At 42.8% G+C, this 21205-nt stretch overlaps 1 pseudogene; it reads right to left on the reverse strand.

The window, feature by feature from the left end:
* Positions 1–3377: 3377 nt before the first annotated feature.
* Positions 3378–21205, reverse strand: part of LOC139722022 (uncharacterized) — a 56508-nt pseudogene continuing 38680 nt past the window's right edge.

A 21205-nucleotide genomic window follows, 5' to 3' on the forward strand; every position in this document is an offset into this window, starting at 1 on the left:
TTTAATTTATGTTATGCTGAAATTTTGCTGATCTTGACCACTGACCTGACAGATTGACCTTTTGGTTCACTTTCCATAAAAAATGAATGCACAATAAAAATTGGTCTGTTTATTTGTTTGTTTCCCAGTCTATTTTCATCACACCAAATTACATTCCCACTGGACTTCCACTGCTGAAGTTATGGCTTTGCACTCACAGTTTTAGCTTAGCTTCAGTGACTACAGACACTGACCTTTGACCTTTCATCCTTTTATTAGGATAATTGTTAATTCATTTCTCTTTGTCCTCAGACAGGTGGAAATCCTTACTGAAGTTAAGACCCAAATGCAAAAGGACAAGCCAAAGTACAGTGACATTTGACCTTTGACCTTGACCTGTGTCATTTCATGCAAATATTTACCTAAATACACCTATCCTTCTTGGAATATTGTACTACCATTTGACAGGTCTTGCTGGAGTTATAGCAGTAGAATTGAACTTGTACCCAGTTTAAAGACACTGCCCTTTGACCTTTGACCTTTGACCTTGAGGGCTTATTGCCCAAATCTGATTGACGCATCTACATCTTGTATGGGAAACTGGACCTCATATTAAGAAACTCCTGTGAAGGGTCTTCTGAATCAACCAGATCTTGGGCGAACAGACAAACACACCATCTGTAGAACATATCGTCTGACACCATTTAGAGCTGATGGAATAAAAACAAAACAAAGAAACAAGTACACAGCCCTCTCTCCCTTACTTTTATCCCCCTCAAAGAAAAAGAAAGAATAAAAGACAAAGAAAAAGAGGTGAAGGGAAGAAAAATATTTCTGTTTGACCTCATAACCGACCGACACAAGACAATAAAGAACACTTGTAAGAGACTAAAATTCACAGAACTGTTTCAAGATTCAGTTCAGTCATCACATCAATTTTTATTAATTCATGAAAAAAAAAGGCATCCATCACAATACACTGTCCAGCATACTCATATCTGCGTAAGGAGATTTTAGTGCCGATATTCTTATTTAACAATGTCCAGAGGTTATCATTCAACATTTTATTGAATACACTAACTTACAATACAGCAATTACAGTCAGTTTTTGTCCAAATAAAATACTCTCCTCTCGACTCAATCTGAGGCAATGTAAAGCACCACAAGAGAGTATTTGAGTTAATTTGCAGCCTTATTATTTTTTTTTTTTTTGGTACAATCATACTCTGACTTCAAAGCAGAACAAAAGTGAGCTACATTCATAGCCTACAAGAAAATTTGGCAAAGCAGCTGCTTAATATGATATGTAATGTCTATTCTCCCCTGGATATGCTCTTACTCTTAACAATAATCATACATAATTTTTTTTTTTTTTTTAAACAGGCTAGGTTGAATCTTCATTTGCCCCCCTCGCCCTCTCCATCCCACATTCACAATTGGTTGGGGCACACATGTACAAATATGATACTATGATACTGCATACGCCATATATTTCGCGAGTCTAAATTTTCACGAATCAGGAATTCCCAACGATTTCAAGAGTGGTTAAATTCGCGATCGTGGAGTCCTGTACTGAACGGAGAAGTGCACACGCATACATCACATTCACATCGGGCTCAGAGTCATTATTTTCGCGTGTCCTTAATTTCGCGAATAGTACCTGACTTGCGAAATTCGCGAAAATAAAAACCTCGCGAAATACTTGGCGTATACAGTAAGTGATTGTCATTGCTTAAGGGTGAGTACTGAGCAAATGGTATCCACATCACAACTGAAAATGATACATGTAAGAGTGTATCACATGGCACATTCATCAATTTCCATAAAGTAGTACTGATTTTCACTGGTCTTCTGTTTCTATGTTGTCATACATTTAGTCTTTTAGTGTTAAGTTTTGCATAAGGAAACTATATTTAAAGGGCCAGTCCAGACAAGATAACTACGGTTTAGAGAGGTTTGGGATTCTTCCACTGACAAATGTATCAGTGTCTGCACAAGTACTGTAAAAGTGGATATTTTTAAGTGAGTTCGCGCTCCGCCAGGTAAAATGACTTTCACATGTTTTTAATTCCGTGAAATCAAGACATCAACTGATGGTACATATGGCAAGCAAAAATATTTGCGTGTTTTTATTTTCGCGCTTGTTTCTGTTTGCGCGAAATGGGCGAAAATTCAACACCGCACAAATTTCCACTTTTACAGTATGCACATTCAGCCATTCACCGATGACAAGAATACATCCAATAGGAATAGCACAAGGACACTTCTCAAACAGTTGCTGATTATGCGTCATATCATAACTTGAGTGCATCATAAGGACATACTATAAGATATATCACACAGTGCTATCAGCAGAAATTAAATCAACTGTTTAAGCGACTATTCTCAAACAATCTGCGCCCGGGACACAGTGATTTGCAGATATGAAATAAGCCCTGAAGGTCTGATTATGTGTGATCAAAAGACAAATGCGACTGCATACAATAGGGTTTCTCTAATAGATGTCAGAGAGTTAGATTTGGAAAAGCAAAAAAAAAAAGAGACAACTACAAATTATATGCACTTTTCGAAAGATCATACAGTGTATAATTCTCTCAACTGGAGAGTTTACCCTGTTATGACTACTCAAGTCATAAATATCTTAATCATTGTCATGAATATTTTAATCGTTGCCACAGAAAATACTACTATTTGCAATTTGCAATAAATGCAAACAGCTTGCTTAACAAGAGCAGTCCCCATATCCGTTGCTATGGAATCTAGGGCGTGACTACACTTTATTGCAAACAACATAATGCCACACCGCCACAATAAGGCTTTGTATCCATGACATATATGCTGTAGACATACACACACTGTCGAGGAGGTGATTTACAATGTAGATTAGTGGATAAGACCACTGATTATCAATCATCACGTATCTGGTTTGTATCCCATGGTTGCAGCAGTTGTGCCCCTATGCAAGGTACTCTATTCTCAACGCCTAGTGCTTCTGATGGGACTCAAAGTCGTCAGTCCCACAATTACCTGCTTATAAGTAGCAGTCAAGCAAAACAAAATTTATTCTCAATTGTAAACTTTGGTCTGCTTTCAGTAGGGTATCACCACGAAACATGTCCATCTCTTTCTAACAATTTGGCAATCTCACAAGGCTACCGGTTGGGAAAGGTTGATGTAGCGAGAGCATGGCATCAGGGTGTGAGAAAGTTTGGTGAGTAGCAATTTCATTTTCTTGGCCCTCATCTACCATCACACAAATCACGTTCCGGGAACATACACACTCCACTTGCACATATCGCATGCATTTGTCAATGTGCTGGCATGATTTAATGGTGTACATCAATCACATGAAAATATTTTAAAACAAAGTAGCAGGACTAATAATTGCAGATGCTCGTTACTGTTCTTGCAACAAAGTGGGCTATATACAAAGGACGGTACATTGTCCCGCTTTTGACGAAAACCGGAGGAATAGAAAGAGGTGCAAGGTGAGCAGAAATACTGTATAATGTCATAGTTTATATAACAATCATCTTCTACTGTATCCGTTCACATGTTGGTTTTGTTTTTTACCGGCTCCTCCACCACTGGCGCCGCTGCCACCAGCCATGTTGCCACCACTCTGCCTGCCACCACCACTGCCACTGCCACCATTGCCTCCTCCATTCCAGCCATTGACCTTTGTGCCTCTGCTCCCCTGCTGAGCCCCATTCATCTCCCCCAGCACCTCTGGGGGGCGCTTCCGCCCCTCTGCTCCACCGCCGGTACCCTGTTTGGACACGCCCTCTCCTCCTCCCTGCCCCTTCTTCTTTGTTCCCGCTGGTCCGCGGAAGAGAAGCCCCGCGGTGGAATGCTTTGCCGCTGCCGCACCCGTCTTCGCCAATGACGAGGAGGACGATGACAGTGAGAAGAGAGATGCGAGGGATGAACTGGACGATAATGATGACGACGATGAAGCCGATGTGGCCAAGGCACCGGAGGGCTGGTGGTCATATGCTGAGGACGCCGATGCTGGTCGTTGTTGAGACTGCTGGTTGTTTTTATGCCGCCCTTTGTTCTTGTTTTTATGTTTCTGCTTGGATGGCTCTGATGCCTGCAATGCAATCATTGAACAAACCAGTATTGGTGTAATACTGTAAAACTGAATATATTCGAATGACTAATTTTTCGCATTCGATAGGGTAAGAAGAGTTTCGCGTTGCTCTTAATTCCGCAGAATCAAGACATCAACTACTGGAACATATTATGGTAATCAAAAATTTCGCGCGCTTTAGTTTTCGCGCTAGTTTCTGGTTGTGCGAAATGCGCGAAAATTTCCACTTTTACAGTAGGCAAAGGTTTTTAATCAAGAATCTCCTCTTTACTGGTAACCCTTTCTGTGTCATAGACTTTGGACAGTGTGTACAATGTTATGGGGTTTTCTGTGTCATTCACCACTCAAAGCACACAGAGGGTTAAGAGGCAGTGCTTTATGCTATATACGTATATGTAGTACAGGTAAATCTCATTCTTTCTTCCATCCCTTTCTAGTGCTACCTGATGGAACGGGAGGAAGGGGGGGGGGGGGGGAGGACCTCTCCATTAATAACATGTTCTTACCCCAAGGGAAAGAGAGTTTTGTGAGAAGAGGAACACCTGCCCTCACATTCATGTAACATTGATGGCTCCCACTGAGTTTGGAACCGAGGACCTTTTCTGTCTGCCTCTGGGACTTAAAACCTCCCTGAGCCACTTGCTCTTGCTCTACAATCAATCACATGACCAACTCTAGCTTTGTCACATGACTAACTCTAACTTGGTCACGTAACTAAGTCAAACTTGGTCATGTAACTACATCTAGCTTGGCCATGTGACTAACTCTAATTTGGTCACAGGACTAACTCTAACTTGGTCACGTGACTACTAAACTCTACCTTGGTCACGTGACTAACTCAAACTAGCTCACCTGTCGAAGGGCCTCTCTCAGGGGTGTGGTGGGTCCAATGATGAGAAGATCATCCAAGCTGCCTGTGTGTGTATGAAAAGGGAAATCAGTGCTTTAGCCATCAAGTCCTGGGCAAATTCTGCGGCACTAGTGCATTTTCGTAGCCATCACGATATGACTTCTGGATTAGGCTCAGGGTTCACGGTTTGGCAAAGGCTCACTTAGGGTTTTATGATTTTTTTTTAAGGGGTTAGAGTTTCGGGTTTGGGGTTAGGTTAAGGGTATTTTGGTACGGTAAAACAAAGTAAAACTAGAAAAGCACTCGGACAGTGCAAACCTCCACCAAGCCAGCAACTCATTTCCACCCATACACCGACATGCATGCAATTTCCCAATATAGAAGCCTTTTGTTTATGTCATCAGCAGAGTAGGCGCTTTAGTGCGCGTATGTAAACCTCCAGTATGCGCAGCTAGAACTCTCAAGTTTATTGACCTTACACACCAAAATATCAAAAATCCTTCAAAAAATCCATAGACATTCCCGGATCACTGCCAAAATTTATTCATGTGTTCCTTGTGTCATTATCGACTTTTCCTGCAAGTTTTGTTCAAATCTGTTCACAATTTTTTGAGTTATTTTGCAAACAGACAAACCAAACCCGAAGCCCCATCTCAACCAATACTATATCATCCCTTTAAGCACCAAGAGAATTTGCTCTGATCTTTTCAGAGAGAGCTTGAGAGAGAATGCTGACAATCCTCACAAGGCATGGTGCAACAGGGTAGTTACTATCATCAGTGACAATGAACCGTACCTGTCTTGATGTTTGGGTCCGTCTTCAGCATGCCCAGTCCAGCGCTTAGCCCCGGACTCAGCCCCAGCCGGTCCCTCACGGGGACGTGCAGCAGGCCGTCCGAGTTTCTCCTGCCCACCTCTTCCACCGGCCGCTTCTGACTGCTGCTCGCCGCGGCAGCAGCGCCACGGCCGGACTCCCCGGCCTCCACCGGCTTGTGGGCGCGGCTGGAGACGGTCTCCATGCCAACGGCACCACCGCCTCTCCTCGTCCGCTTGAGGCAGTAGGTGAAGAGAAGGAGCATGACGACCACCTCACACACCATGAGGAAGAAGTGGCGCTCCACAACCTGTGGGATCGAGGAGGAAATTAAGGTAAAAATGTTTCCAAACAACTGAAGAATTTGTTGTTTTAGCTCTAAAATGGAGACATATGCATAAGAAATGTGCAAAATAATGCTGTGATAATACAATTTCAGCTGAGTAACGAAAGTAGTGCCTACTCAGAAAAGGATGCTGTGCACATCAACACTACATTATCACCATACTCAATACCATGTCGATATTTTTCTCATTTCTCTTTTAGAGAAGGGTCAGCAAGGACCTTTCTTTCTTTTTCCTACAGAATCCACAAAACTCATGTATATCGCACAAACTAATTGCCAGCCACGTGTGATGAAAACACTTAAAAAAATTTACCCATCATGCAATTCTGGCATGGTTCTGCAATCAATATTGCAATGACAATCTATGGCAGACAAAGAGAAATATATACAACCCAATTGCTTGCTACAGTAGTAGTGCAGACAAAGATGTCCCTGTATGTTTGCCCTGATGCATTGCATGAAAAGTGCAAAGGGAGAAAAGTGTGAGGGGCATCATAGACCATTTACCTCTCTTAGGATGCCATCCATCCTCGAGGTCATATTCTTCATCGCCACCGTCAGGTTCTTCAGTTCCGCTTCCAGCCGCTCTATATGGTCCGCCTGCTGCTGTCTCTGTAGTTCAAAAATCAAACTTCATTTACATTTCCACAACTTTTGAACTGACTGTCTGATTTCTCTTGGACTTAACTGAAGTGTTCTACTAATATTTCTGCATTCACTCGATCCAAAGCTACACATTCAGGTTTCATTCACCTTAAACGATATGTGCATACATCACATTCTGCTCGAATACCCCTAATCTCCGTGGGAGTCACGTGTTTTGGAATCCATCCCACCCAAATACTGCAATGATCCCATACAATTTGATGTGGTCTAAAATCACTAGTATAGTTTTGCTAGAGAGGTGTACTTTTGGGAGAAAGAGTTGCAGTCTTGATTGAAGTGATTAGTTATGCAAATAAAATGAATTTCAAGACTGTGCAGTATTTAGTAAATCGGTGAGAAGTGAGCTTAAATGACAAAACTTGTAAAGACCATACATGAGGGTACTTTTAGTGCTGTAAACACAAATTACATTGGTGCATGAGGCCACAATATCAGTGCTATTATATGTCATTGATAAGAAATGGCACTGAAGATATTTGTTTATTCCGAATTTGGTCACCAAGAATTCAATGTAACTAACAGCCACATGAAGTCTCACCTGCCGCTCTCTATGTAAAGATGGAAGTTAAAGCACGGAAACAAAAAAATCTGATCCTGAAAGTCAGTTGGGCAATCTTTTCATGACAAATTATGTGTCAACCAGTCCAACCATGCCAGGTCAATCCCACATATTATAAATACCTGGTATACAGACTTACAGTAGTAGTTTCATATGGATCAATTAAACCTGTGGATCTGATTCCTTAATGCATTGGAGTAGTTACCAGACTTGTAGTGCAATCACAACCGTCCCTCGTCTGGGTTTGGGAGGGGAGGGGGAGAATGGGGATGGGGGTGGGATGGGGGGAGATGGGTGTGGCTCTCAGTCCTACTTACCACTTCCTGGGCCTTCTGCGCCCCTTCCTGGACGGTCTTGACTTTCTTGTTGAATGCCTTCTGCATCTCATCCATCTGTTTGCGATACCTGGTTTGGGGGTGGGGTTGGGAGAGAGAAGACATGAAATTCCGCCATTATCTCTTGAAGATGTTGTCCGAGGTAAGGAGTTTTCTCCTTGTTTCACACAATGACGTTCCCTGCCTACACCATTTCTTTCTTCTTCTTTTTTTCTGATCATCATTACCATTTCAGCTTATTTTGACCATAATCATTCTCCCGTCCATCCATGTTTCAATATTTTGAAAATCAGCAAAGCATACAATTCACATTAAGAGCGTTCAGACTCACATTCTGATCAACATACAAAATCAGTGCAGTGGTTGAACCACCTACCAAGTAAATTGAAGAGGCGGATTTGGATAGTATGACTGAGAATTTTTTGTAATACACCAACATTCCAACATAATTCCCAATATAAACAAATCATAATTTGGTTGATAAATACGCGAGTAGATCTGCTTGTGTTTCTCCTTAATGACTATGTTTATTTGACTTTTTCACATGACCTCCATGTGTGCATTTGCTTGCACTTGAGCATACACTTGTGAGATACACAGAGTGCTCTGATTAAACTAATGATGTACTATGTTACTAATATACTATTGAACTTGTCAGCAGTTTCTACACACTGATAATTTGAGGTTGTTGCATGGATATGCTATGGAATCATGTAGAATTTAGAGCAATTTCTGAAAAGTTACTGTGAGGAACCTCCCCACAATAATGGGACCTTTGGGCTGAATTCCTTGACTAGAGGAAATGTGAGCAGAGATGATCATATTCTCATATCCCAATTTCTTTGTGTTAACGAAAAGAAAAGAAAAACAATTGCGTGTGTTATAATTTGGGTTAATTCCATCTGTGCTAATATAACCAAATTTTGCCTGTACTTGTAAGCAGGATCTGCCTACCTCTGGCTCAGTTCTTCCAGGTATAGACTGCTTAGCGACATGTTGATCTCCAGGGTCTTGATGCGGTTGTTAAGCCTCATCAGCACAGACTCCTTCTGGGCCCCATGGGGGACCGAGAGGCTAGAAGCGCTGGGGGAGAAAGATCCAGATGCACTCCCGCTGAGTGCCGCTCGTTGCCGGCCTCCGCCGCGGACTTGTTGTTGATGCTGCCGTTGCCAGCGTGGCTGTCGACCCCGAGGCGGGTGGAGGACTTTGGCGGGTCGGCCGCCACCTCCTCCTCTTTCTGGGTCTTTGGTGAGATGGTTTTGTTTGAGGCAGTCTGAGTTGGAGGGGTTTTGTCTTTGGCTACTGTCGAGTCATCCTGAGATGCCTTGTCCACCGTCTCTTGTCCGATTGGTCACTCGCATTTTCAGCTATTGAGAACTTCTTGGGAGCTGCATCCTTGTTCTTGCCAGTTGCATCCCTTGCTCTTGGCATCTACTTGAGGTGAGCTGGAGTCTTTCTCTGCTATTCTGGTTGACTCAGTTGGTGGGATGAGTTTATCTGAGGAAGTGGATGAATCTGATTTTTCACTCAAGGGAGCAGAGGAGTCCCCCTGTGGCTTACTAACTTTGGTTTCCTTTTTCTGACCCGGGTCTTCTATCTTGAATTCTTCTTCCTTAGAAACCACAATAGCATCCTCGTCAGCTGACACTGCCTTTCCTCCAAGATCCTCTGTTGGAGGAGGTGGGATGGGTAGAACTTTGATGTCGGGATCATGACTGGTATCCATATTTCCCTCACTGGAAGACTGCAATGATGCAATGGGTTTATCCCCTGCTGCATCCTTCTGATTGGTATCCCCTTCTCGACATCCTGTAAGGGTGCTGCCGTCTTTAACATCCCGTGCGAATCCGAGCTTGTGGCCAGTACATCCCGAGGAGCAGTATCTTCCACCGTCTTGCTTGTGGATGATGTTTTCGTATAGAGGGGTGAGAGATGGAGGAGAGCTTATTTCCATCTTGTCCACCATTCCCCCTCCCATGAGGCTGTCGTAGGGCGTCGGCTCTAGGACCACCGATGGTGGTAAGCGCATCTCAGTATCGGTCTCTGTGCGCATCATTGTCGTTGCCGTGGGCGCGGATGGACGAGGGCATCTCCCCGGGTTCCCCCGGCAACACGAGCTTGCTCTTCCCCTCCACTGACTCCTCGCCTTCTTCCAGCGGCTTTGTAGCCCTCCGTATGGCCTTGCAGCAGATGAGGATGGACCCGGCGGTGTGGGCAAACAGGCTGAGACAGCAGTGCTGGAAGTGGGTGGAGTAGTTCTCCTGAAAGCAGACGGCCCTGTCCGTTGCACCCATCGCGTGTCTCCTTGAAGCTATCATTGCCACCAGCAGAGAAGGCATCTTCAAACTCCTCGAACGGGTTGCTGCTTTTCCTGATGACTCCTCTTTTGGGAGATCACTGTGGTCAAGGAGAGATATTGGAGCGATAAGGAGAGATGAAAGAATATTGGAATTGGACTGCTTGTAGACGCATCACAAGGTCTATTTTCAGCTTTGTGTGGCAATGAATTCAATATAAACATCCCAATGGAGCTTGAACTAATCCATGTGACAATTGTGTAAATTGAATATACAGGACAACAAAGTAACATAAAAATTTTCACATATTCACTACCTCACAAACACATTCTTTAGAAGTTAAAACTACTTATCAAATTAAATCAGATAATTTTTCATTGAACAAAATCATATATGGCTTACAGTAGTGGTACTTTATTATTGACAGGCAAAGCTAATGTCCTCAAAAAAATGTGGACTAGAAGTCCTATGTCAAATAAGTGGAATAACTTGGAATATTTCGCAATTTTGCAGACCATATGTGCAACATATCATGCAAAATATGTATTGTCGAATGATCCCGGATTATTGCACAACTGACATGAAAACTATGTGTCTACTTTTAACCAGATGATGTGCGCACTGGTCCCACACACCCCATAATCTGTGCAGGAACAGTTACAGCCTTCAGCAAGATTTATCAGCTTCTTCATCATATTCAGTTAACATGACTGCGCAACAATCACAAAATTGCATACAAATTTACGAAAAACAAAACAAACAAGAGACCCGGGGGTCACGCGCTCACCTGAGTATCGCAATTTCACCTTCCATGCATTCTTGCACACTCTTACCTGAGAACATTGGAAATTTAGGTCTGCATATGGATCCCCCCCCCCCCTTCAACTCCGGGGGGGGGGGGGGGGGGGGGGGGGGGGGGGGCAGGCAGCCCTGGATCTGCAATGAACAAACTTGGAACTAAAGTCATCAGTGTACAAACTCATGGTATTAACTTTGCTTTATCATTTCTGGTTCTAGAGTAGAAGATTTTAAATGTTCCTTAATGTGGTGGGGGGGGGGGGGCCCTAGGGGCCCCCCAAAAGGGACATGGTGCCCATTTGAAGGAATTGAGATTCTATCCCTCTCGGGATGCTACCTGCTAAGTTTGGTCAAAATTCATCATGAGGTTTTCAAAAAGAAGGTGAACATGTACAATTCAGGCCCCATTACCTCTCCTGGGTCCCAAGGGGGGGGGGGGGGGGGGGGGGGGGAGGGGGCACCCCTGATTCCACTAACCCCGTGAACAAACTTGAAACTTCAGTAATCAATGTACTAACTCATAGTATTATCTAAGCCTTATCACTTCTGGTTCTGGAGAAGATTTTTAAAGATTCTTTAATTTTAGGGGGTTTGGGCCCCCCTGGGGGTCCCCCAGGCGGGCCATGGTGCCCATTTGAACAAATTGAGATCCTGTCCCCCTAGGGATGCTACCTACCAAGTTTGGTGAAAATCAGACATGGCAATCTCAAAGTGAAGATGAAAATGTACAATTTAGGCCCCATTAGGACTCCTCCCCACCCCCCCCTCCCCTGGGTCCCAAGGGGGGCACCCCTGATTCCCCATGAACAAACTTGAAACTACAGTCATCAATGTACTTACTCATAGTATCAACTAAGCCCTACCACTTCTGGTTCTAGAGAAGAAGATTTTTAAAGATTCCTTAATTTTAGGGTGTTTGGGCCCCCCTGGGGCCCCCCAGGTGGGCCATGGTGCCCATTTGTACAAATTGACATCCTATCCCCCTAGGGATGCTACCTGCCAAGTTCGGTGAAAATCGGTCTTGGGGTTCTCAAGAAGAAGATGAAAATGTAAAAAGTTTACGCACGACGCACGCCGGACGAAGAGCGATCGCAATAGCTCACTTGAGCCTTTGTCTCAGGTGAGCTAAAAAACCACCAAAGGTTTCATCCAGCTTCCTTCAACTTTGACCTTGCCCATGACTTTATCAAAGGGGGAGGAGCCTTACCCAGGGACAGCTGTGGCGTCTTCTTTTGTGACATTGTCCACGAACGTCTCCTCATCTGTCTGGGTGCCTGTGAACACCTTGGCAGCCTTCTCCACCAGCTTAAAGACAGCATCCTTGGCATGGTCCAGTATTCCATTCCCCTTGATGTCCTCAGCCAGTGGCGTCGGGTGAACAGGGAGTACGTCTATTGGCACCACACAGGATGAAGTTTTCAAACTTAAAACCTTAAGGAATTTACGGATTTTTACTTTGTATATCTGACAATTTTGTGAATCCAACACAAAACTAGGAATATCTTCTTTTTAACTGAAGTGAATTTCCACACTTTAGTCTCATTTTAGTGAATATTTGTCAATTTGAGAATAATATCCACTGCTTCTTTTATTTCATTATCTCTACATCGTTTGTCGAGTTACTGTGTATACTCGTCATAAAAGCCTTGGTCTTTGCTGCATTTCAGAGAAACAAAGATAACAACAACAACAGCAACAAAAACCCTGCTAGGTGAAAGACAGGTTAGACTTTGTGCTAAACATCGTGTCAGGGCAATTACCCCCTAAGGACTATTACCCCCCGGCTAAATACTGGTTAGTGATGAGGTTAGAGTAAAGCTTAGGGTTAGGTTTTCGGGTTAGAGTTTGGGTTAAGGTTAGGATAAGCTTCAGGATTAGGATTAGGGTTAGGGTTAGGGTCAGGGGAAGGGTCTGGGGTAATTGCCCAGGGGGTAATTGCCCTAGACCCCCCAAATATACAAATTTATTTGGGCTTCTCACCTTGTTCTAGTGATGCAGCACCATGGTTGCTGTTGTCTCCCTCTGCCTCATCAATCTCCTCCACCATGCTCGTACCAAAGACTCTGTTAGAAGGCCCATGGAGGGACACAAAACAGGCAGATGTCAAATAAAGACAAAACATGGATGCCAGCAGCAAATGGGAGGTTAAATCTTGTGGATTTACACTCCCAAGTGGGTGCATATGTAGTGTGCTGAAAACTTTTATATGATTTCAATGACTTGACAGCATTACATAATTTTAGTGCTAACTGCACAGTGCAAATGCAAATGTTTGATCTAAAGTACAGTATGTCAGATATCAGAGTGGGGACACACAGTGTGAAAGGAGTGGGACACAGTGTGAACGGAGTGGGACACAGGGTGAAAGGAGTAGGACACAGTGTGATGGAGTTGGACACAGTGTGAATGGAGTGGGACACAGTATGAAAGGAGCGAGACACAGCGTGAAAGGAATGGGACACAGTGTGAAAGGAGTGGGACACAGTGTGAAAGGAGTGGGACACAGTGTGAACGGAGTGGGACACAGTGTGAATGGAGTGGGACACAGGGTGAATGGAGTAGGACACAGTGTGATGGAGTTGGACACAGTGTGAATGGAGTGGGACACAGGGTGAAAGGTGTGGAACAAAGTGGGACAGGACTGCGACACACTTTAAATAAAGTTGGACACACGAAAAGGGTAGAACATGAAAGAAGTAAAATTATGTGACGGAGGCAAGACAGATAAACAGTAAAGTAAAGCACACGCTATGCAGAGTAAGACACAGTGTGAAAGAAATGGAATCCAGTATCAAGAAGTGGGATACATACTGCGTGACAAGAGTGTGACACAGTGTGAAAGGGGTGACACAGTACAGCCTTCTAGGACACTTCAAACGACAGGGTTCTCACCTGAGAACGCTGAGGGGACAAAAGTGCTCCGAGCCGAAGAAGGTCAGCATCTCAACCTTCATGTACTTGGCAAACATGATCTCCTCGCTGATGGGGAAACTCTGGAGGGCTCGCTCATCCCTAGCCAGGAACGTCCCAAGGAGATGCCACTCCCTCACTGGGTACCTAGCAGGACACAAAATGAGGGAGAGAGAAGAAAAAATCATTGCCAGAGATACACTGCGTGCAGAGAAAAATCAGACAGAGAGAGATAGACAGGGATAGACAGACAACTAGAAAAGCACTTGTAGAGCGCAGACCTCCACCAAACAGCTCATTTCCACCCATACACACATGCTGAAAATCGTCCAATTTCCCAATATAGAAATCTTTTGTTTCCAGCTGTGCAGTGCTCGCCTGACATGTATGCAAACCTCAAATACGCACAGCTTGAACTCCCCAATTCACTGTACCTATCTGAAAAAATGAAAAAAAAAATCCTTTAAAATTCCATAGAAATCCCTGGATCACTACCAAAACTGAAACATCCGTTCTTTGTGTAATTATCAATTTTTCCTGCAAGTTTCATTTAAATCCGTCCATAACTTGTTGAATTACCAGTATTTTGCACACAGACAGACAGACAAATAAACAAACAAACCAACACCAGTGAAAACATAACCTCCTTCCTTGGAGGTAATAATGAGAGAGAGAGGGGGGAAAGAGAAGGACAGAGAATATTATTGGTATAATATAACATGCCGATTATATATTGTGTACTTATATAATGACTCTATCTCATTCACACAGCTCCTAGGTATGAATGGCAGAGACATTAATGTCCAATAACACAGGTTCCTTGACATCCATGAGATTATATATGATTCTATTATAAAATGAGCTACACTCTATGTATTAGACCTGTTTGTGACATATGTTCCATCAAGTGCATTAAAAATGAGATGCTTCTACTGCCATATATGTACTTCATTTCATTTTCTTTTTTGTTCAGCTGGCGCTTGCGGGCTGAGTCAGCATTTGTAAACTAAAGTATCAATATCCACAAATCATTAACCACTTGACAATAAACCACAACCTCAATGCATTAGTGCACAGAAATATTGATATTTGTACAATGGAGACCATTCTACTCCAAAACACAATATTAGTTCTAAAAAATAATGCTCTTTCTTTTCAAACAATTTTTGTTGTTGTTGTTTTTAGTGAGGCATTACAAGTACAAGTATGTCTCCTGCTATGCACCTCTTTACAGATGAGAGAATATATCATATTCAACTTCAATTCTTATTCTATGCCCCAGTGCACAAAAGCTGTTTGATTTTCTCCATCCTGGATGGAGTCACTGACCTGTCGCTGATGGAAACCTTGAAACTCTCTGGCACGTTTGAGAACAGCTCAAAGTTGGCCAGCTCAAGTAGCTTAACCTGGATGGGTTCACACAGCTCCACAACAAACCTGTAGGTCAGACAAAACAAAACAAAATTTGTAAAGAAAGATGATGTATTCAGATCGCATCAAAAGTCAGCAGTCATTTCACCATTTCACACCAAGTGCGTCATTTCACTGACAGTGGCTAGCAACATTATTTGGTTGCTACTTTTCCCCAAAAGATCTCCCCATCAAACAATGAAAACAGAAAGACATCATTCTATTGTGATCCTGGTCTGAATCAGTCATAATCTAACAATAGTCAACTATTCAGTATCAAAACAGGAGTGTGTTCACACGACTCTTTCAACCCCTTCTCACTTCTCCTTCAGCTTCTATGATAATTTTATCCATTCACTTAACTCGTCTTGAACATGCTCACAATTCAGGACTGGTACATACAGTTAATGCACAACATACATCCAGAAAGATCTGGCAGGACTTTTGGAGATCTTCCAAAAAGGCCCAATATTATTTTGTAAATAGCTGAATATATGAATAACTTAAATACAGTTAAAGGGAAAATGATAACCAAATACACATATGGATTGAGTAAGTGCTACAATATTAGTAAAACATATCAGTGAAGTTTGAGGAAAATTGGACAATCCGTCCAAAAGTTATGATTTTTAATATTTTGATGTTGCCATTGTTGGATGAGAAGACAACAACAGTTCATGCCATCACTGCAAGGCTGGATTTTTCCTTCAACTTTTCTGACATTCATCTCTGTGACTTTGACTCAGCGGGAATTTAGTGAACATGAATGCATTTCAGAAGATCAGGACCTTTTTTGTGGGGGGGGGGGGGGTGGAAGGGGGGCTTTGAATGAGTCAATTTTGGTCTCATGTGACTTTGACTCATGTGAAGTTTAAAGGGAATGATATCAAAAAAAAATATATGTGGATTGAGTGAATGCAGCAACATGAGAAAAATTATTACAAGAAAGTACTGACCAGATGCTGCTCGCATGGCATGGATTCAGCATGTAGAGGTCCCGGTTAATGTTGAGGATGGCCGAGGCGCTCTGGGCCTCGGGGTTGGTGCCTAGGATCTTGGCCCCGCAATCTGCCGAGGCATGGTTCTTGCTGTTCTCATTCAGGTTGAACTTCTGCTGCGTGCTCTGCCCACTGTGACCTACAAAGTAGTGGACCAGTGCAGTTCATGATTTGGTTGTGGATAAACGTGGCTACAAACTTACATACTGAGAGGAAAGGACAAGGAAAACGGGAACAGAGAGAGGGAGGGCAAGAGAGAAGCACAGGAAGTGAAAGAGACACAGGAAATGAGAGAGACAGAGCAAATGGAGAGAAAGAAGGAGAGTGAAAAGGATGGAGAAAAGGGAGAGAATAAAAGAGGAATGGTCGGATAGAGAAGGAAAGATTGAGAGAAGATACAACTGTGCCTACAAAATTGGTACGAATACTCACTTAGTTCTTTGTCAAGACTTTGAGTTTCCTCCAGCTTCTTCTTCTTCCACTCGTCAAAGGAGGGCATCTTCTCCTCCCCCTTCCCCTCTTCATCATCCACCTCCTCCTCCGGCTTGGGAACTTGCCCCTCAACGCTCTCAGCAGCCTTTTCCTCATCTTTCTTCTCGAGCCTGGCGCCATCTTCTGCCGTGATATCCGTGGGAACTGCCGCGACATCCGTGGGCACTGTCTCGTTGGTCTCCTTAATCTTCTTTGGCTCATCTTCCTCCACCGCTTTCTTCGCCTCATCTTCTTTCTTCTGCTCCTCTTCCTTCTTTTGTTCTCCTTCTTTTGCCGGTCCATCCACTCCATCCCTTGCCTGATCAGAACCTTTGCCTTCCTTCTGTTCCACTGCCTTCTCCTCCCGAGGTTCTGTCGCTCCTGGGATGCTTGCGACCTCCTTCTCAACATCCCGTGTGTCATCTATCCTCTCTACCACGCTTCCACCGGTAGCCTCTCCCGTCTCTGGTCTCTGGACTTCATCTTTCCTTTCGGTTCTATCTGCCTGCGGGGAAATTCTCTCTGCATCTTCTTTTGTCGGATGTTCTCGCGCTCCTCCAGCATTATCCCCGTCTGAGCTGACACTGCCATCAGCATCGCTTGCCCCTCCCGTCTTGATGATGTCATGGGAGTCTTCATCTTTGGTATCATTCTCCTCCTTAATATTTCCTACTGGTACCTTAATCTCCCCCTCACCCTCAACATTTACTCGCCCCAGTTTGTCATCTTTGCCATCTTCCTCTGGTGGAGGCGGTGAGATCGACGCATCTCTCACGGAACTCGATTCCCTTTTAGTTCTTTCTTTACCCTGTTTATCATTTATGTCTTCCGGATCTCCAACATCCTTCATCTCTGGGTGTTTGGACAGGTTTTTTCCTTTCTTCAAACTTGGCCTGGTATTATTCATTATTTTTCTGCAATATTGATAAAAAAAACAAGCACACACATACACAATGAAAGTTTGAAAAGTTCAAGCAGCATTTAACATATTACCACTAATAATATTACTTAAAAGTTATTTACCTGAGGCACCCTGTGAAGTGTACAATTTTCCTCACATACTCGTGCAACTTTTACTACCCCCAGCAGAGACAGGTACCCATTTACACATCTGGGTAAAGAAGGTCATGATGGGTAGACCGTAGAATCTCTTTGCACTTACATCATTGCCAAATCTAATTTGCATATATGTAACTGTGTCCAAGTTAACTATTTTGTATTAAATATGCAGCATGCAAAATAGCTTTCATGAGGAAACTTACATTATCCCTTTAGTTTTGACTATGGCACTTCTATCATACATACACATCTTGAATGTGGGGTAGAGTTTCCTCTTATGATTACAAGGACAGATGCACACACAGAAAGCTGATATACAAGACAGATGGACATCTATGCAGACATACAAACTTAAAGATTGCTCTTTTTCTCATGAAAGAGAGGACGACAGGTATTGAGAGAAAAAGTAGAACATTAGAACTTCGATAAATAGGGCCTACCCAGATGCCGCATCCAGTGAAACATCGGCATTGACCTCTGGTGACCTCTCGTCCTTTTTGTCCTCCTCTTCCTTCTCCTCCTTCTCCTCCTCCTCCTCCTCCTCCACCTCCTTCTCACCATCGACCTTCGAGAGTGTGAGGTCGCTGCTGGAGGTTGATTTGGACCGAGCCCCACCCTGGACTGCATCCCTGGGGTCTGTCTCACCACCCCTGCAAGCAGAGACAGAAACAGGGAGAAAGAGAGAGAGAAATGTGTTAGAGGGAGAGGCCCTGTTGCACACAGGACGAGAAGAGTACATGTGTGCTGTATACGCCGAATATTTCGCGAGGTTTTTATTTTCGCAAATTTCGTGAGTCAGGTGCTATTTGCAAATTCAAAAATATGCGAATTCTATTAACTCTGATCCCGACATGAATGTGGTGAAGTGTATAATTTTTCCATTCAGTGCTGTACTCCACTATTGCGAATTTAACCACTTGCGAAATTGTCGGGAAGTCTCGATTTGCGAAGAATTAGGCCCTGTTTGTGCTTCCCTTTTTCGGGCCAGAATCAGCATTTTGAAACGTGATTAGTGCAAAACGCTGTTGCGTTCATGCTCACTTCGACAGAAACGCTGATTCAAAACGCCGATCCAAAATGCACAAAAAGGTGTGTTTACAATCGGCATTTCTGAATAATCACGTTTGACGGGGAAGCATAAACGCAACAGCGTTTCTAAACGCGTTTAGAGTGACGTAATCTAAACGCCTTTCCGGTTCACGTGAAAAAGCGCGCGCCTGGCCAGCCAGCTACCCTGGCCTGTGCAGTTTTCCCATGTACTGTGCATACGCATGTCTTTCCCAGCTGCTCTCTCAGGCCAGGCCACCGATCGCAGCGCGTGCCCCTATTTGACCTGACTCTGCTGAGGTCAGCGAAGCAATCGCAAACACTCTTTCCAAGGCTTGAAGAAAGTGAGCATAAACAGTGCTCCCGTGAATGGCGTTTTGAGTCAGCGTTTTGAATCAGCGTTGATCAACGCTGATTCTGCCTTCGCAAATTGAGCATAAACACACCCTAAGACTCACTAGATATATGGTGTATACAGTATATGGCTGGTCTTATCATCTTTCCAATGCTTGAAACACGTTTTAATACCCACTATCAAAAACGCGATTGCGAAGGCCTTTCGGATTGTATTTCTCAAGTTGCTGAGTTTATCATCTCTATTGTAAGTCGAGAGGGAGGTCTTGTCACTGCACAGCTTTATTGCGCAGTTTGACCCGAGGAGCAGCGAAATACAGTTCTGGCTCAAACACGTTTGCAATTGCACTTTTGCAATTGCACTTTTTGGGGCATTTCAGAAAAGTGTTTCTAACCCCATAAATGCCCATATTTTCCTGAGAGTTGTTTGGAAACCTTAATTCCATGCCAGAAGTGAGTTGATTTTTATGCATCCTATGTGCGGTAGAAGAGAGAATGTATATATGTCTGTACGAGAGGAAGGAGAGAGAAGGAGAAAAGGCGAGAGAGAGAGAGGGAAAGAAGAGTTGACATGAAGAGAGAGGGGTTGATGGGAATAACCTATACAGCATGATACCATATGTTGCAGTGAAATACGACGTCACTTATATACTACATGCTGGGAATCAGTGGCATTCACACTGACATATATAATACACACTTACACACACATGTATGATGCACATGAAGATAGAAAAATACATACAAATAACATTCAAACACATTTGCACAAGCACAGACGTGTACACAGGAACACAAACACTCTCACATAAATACACACATGAGAAGTGAAAACTTTTGGGATACTTCCCTATGTTGCTTCCTTCTACCTTTTATATCATATTTTTACTTTTCCCCCACTCTATAAACATTTTATCCTCCAGAAAGATATGAACATCCTCACATTATCAAATTTCTTGTTCCTCTTTATACTTGCGTTTCTTCACTCACTAATGACCATATGGAATTGTGTGTTGTATCATAACATTTGTTGATATTATCACATTAGGTAGAAAAAGAAATACCATTTGCATTAGTCAATCTGTCATTTCATGTTATTGAATATCTTGTTTGTTGTTCACACACCAAAATGAGAGAAGTACCGGTAGTGTATCTGCAGTTTTCTTTATAAAAAGGTACTTGCAATATGAGATTAATATGAATACATGGTTTGATAAAGAGATATATCAATATTATCAATATTATTAATATTAAAAATATTAATAATATTAATATGATAACGATGCTTATAACTTTTAATATGGTCAATATTATTAATATTATTAATATTATCAATATTATTCAGGGCTCCATGGAAGACCACTATTTATTGGTGAATGGACTACCCTGACAAAAGATTAGAAATAAATAAATAAAAATAAATAAAAAATATATGAATGAATATAAGTTAATAAGGAAACACTGAATTCTTTGTATGCATACATTATATAAGCCATTAATGATTAATTTGTAAATTTAGCAACAGTGGATGGCACTAAATGCTATGCTGGTAGTGCACTTGATATTCTAATTTGTCTGGCAAAAATGATGGCTGAGTCCAAATCTCCCATAATAATCAACAATTGTCTGCAAACTCACACTATACATGGGCACAAGCACAACAAAGTCTTTTACTACTTTGCATCATCATCACCACTACTATTCATACTATCATAGGGCATCATTATAACAAAACAATAATTTTCTACATCATCGTTATCATCACTACTATTGTCATCATGATCCTTATCATCATTAATCAACAAACTTTATTGCTGATGATCATTACCATCACCGTCATCAACATCACCATCATTATGATTAGATCACAGAAATCATCAGCATTACTATCATTACTGGCCTGAATATCATTATCACTACCATTTTATCCATAATCAATCACTACCATCATTTTAATTCTAGGGTATATTAAGCAGCAACATCATTACTATTTTATCAACACTCATGTACTGTAATATCCCTTCATCCTCATCCAGGTTGCCCCCTTTAAATGTAAATGCCCCCATAAAAAGTGCACATTCCTTTTACACAGTGAACATGAATACTGCATGTGGGGGGGGGGGGGGGGGGGGAGGGGAGGGGTGGGGTGGTTAATCTCCCTCACTCCCAGGCCAGACACGGAAACGTGACATTGGTGCTAATGAGAGCATAACCCACGT

The sequence above is a fragment of the Diadema antillarum genome, unplaced genomic scaffold (assembly GCF_040938485.1).
Source record: "Diadema antillarum isolate AM-2024a unplaced genomic scaffold, OU_Dant_1.0 scf00000155, whole genome shotgun sequence".
In the NCBI taxonomy this organism is placed as follows: Eukaryota; Metazoa; Echinodermata; class Echinoidea; order Diadematoida; family Diadematidae; genus Diadema; species Diadema antillarum.